The sequence below is a fragment of the Dipodomys spectabilis genome, unplaced genomic scaffold (genome assembly GCF_019054845.1).
Source record: "Dipodomys spectabilis isolate Male_0828 unplaced genomic scaffold, ASM1905484v1 ptg000050l, whole genome shotgun sequence".
Taxonomy (NCBI): Eukaryota; Metazoa; Chordata; class Mammalia; order Rodentia; family Heteromyidae; genus Dipodomys; species Dipodomys spectabilis.
The window spans coordinates 8287150-8288821 of record NW_024870727.1 but is presented as its reverse complement, the minus strand read 5'-3'; the positions used below and the strand labels follow the sequence as shown (position 1 = coordinate 8288821).

General features: G+C 45.4%; 1 pseudogene; it reads right to left on the bottom strand.

Moving 5' to 3' along the window:
- Positions 1-641: 641 nt before the first annotated feature.
- LOC122107260 lies at positions 642-1123 on the bottom strand (annotated as a pseudogene).
- Between the last annotated feature and the right edge of the window lie 549 nt (positions 1124-1672).

Genomic DNA, 1672 nt, shown 5'->3' with positions numbered 1-1672 from the left:
GACAGGTAATACAAGTAAGTAATGAGAGGTCAGCCAGCATGCATTTGTTTAACTGTCTCTGTGTGCCCTGCCTCCTCTGAGCTCAGTGAGCTGGCCTAATAAATGGCTTAGTGAGACGAATTAGTAAGCCAGTCAACCAAGCCTGTGCCAACAGGACAGAAAGGTTCCTCAGACCCTGAGAAGCATGGGCCAGTGCATTTCTTATCTCCACTCTCAGAATTTCTTGGGAGGTGATACAGCTTCACAGCAACTGGACCTTCTAGGCACGGAACTGGGTTTTTGTAATTGCAAGTCTGTTCTCATCCCAACAGCATTGTGAGCACCTTCTCCAGGAAGTTCCTGGGGATGCTGATGAAATTTATTACAACTTAGCTCCTCAAAGGCAACACAAGTAGTTTACCAGCTGTGTGTTCATCCTCCCCACAGCTGTGGCAAAGGCCATAAAGAACCTCTACCTCAGAAGATTTGGTCATCTATTGTCCTCCCCTTTTGCTCTCAGCCTGCCTTCACCATGTTTCTTTTCCCTGAGGCATCCACACTTCTTTTAATGTTATTTTTGTGATTTCTTTTCAACCTACCATGAAATCAGGGTAGAATCAAATAAACAACCCTCTCAGTGTCCAGGAAATGGCTGCTGGGCCTTAACTCCAGCAAAGGCCTAGGCCAGCTGCTGTGTACTCTTCTTGGCTGGCTGGGTCCTCTTCCTTTATTGCCACCTTGTTACTCAGGGCTTTCTTCTCCTCAGCCTGCAGGCAGGATGCTCATGACCCTGAGAAGAAGGGCCTCCACCTGCTCTTCTGTGAGCCACTTTTCACCCTCTTCCACCATCAGCTGGTTCTAGACAGCAGTCATGGGCCTGTGATTCACCAGCTGAAGCTTTTCTGCTTTGGGCAATTTGTGGCTTTTCATGGCTGTGAGAAATTCTGACAGTCTCAGCACACTGGTGTCTGCATGGTGTTTTTGATATGTATTTTAATGTTTCATAGGTGATGGCATTCAAGTTCTGTTGCCTAGACCTGTACTTACACTTTCCACTCTCTTTCCACTGCTCTTTCAGATCTGTTAGTAACTGGAACATCTCATAATTATGGAGCAGTGCAGAATTTGCATCCTTCACTTCCATGTCATCCAAGTCTGGTGAAACAACCCCCCTTACCCCATGGGCAGTGTACAGCCACTGCTGCTGTTGCTGCTCGGCTGTAGCACTTCTAAGCTGGTATCTTTACATGAATATATTTGTGGCACTTTTTTTTTGTTTGTATATGTCTGTCCATCAATACCACATAGTACTGATTGTTATATCTATATATACTGAAATTGATAGAGCGTTTTTTCCCCCACTTTATTCTCAATTTTTTTTTTTTTTTGTCAGTTGTGGGTCTTGAACTCTGGGCCCGGGCACTGTCCCTACGCTTTTCAGCCCAAGGCTAGTGCTCTACCACTTGAGCCGCAGCACCATTTCTAGTTTTCTGGTGGCTAATTGGAGACAAAAGTCTCATAGACATTCCTGCCTGGGCTGGCTTTGAACGGTGATCCTCAGATCTCAGCCTCCTGAGTAGCTAGGATTACAGGTGTGAGCCGCCTGTGCCCAGCTTCTCAGTTTTAATTAATTTGCTTTTCTGTATAAATTTCAGAATAAACTTGTCTTCATCTATCTTGGAACTTTCCTAGG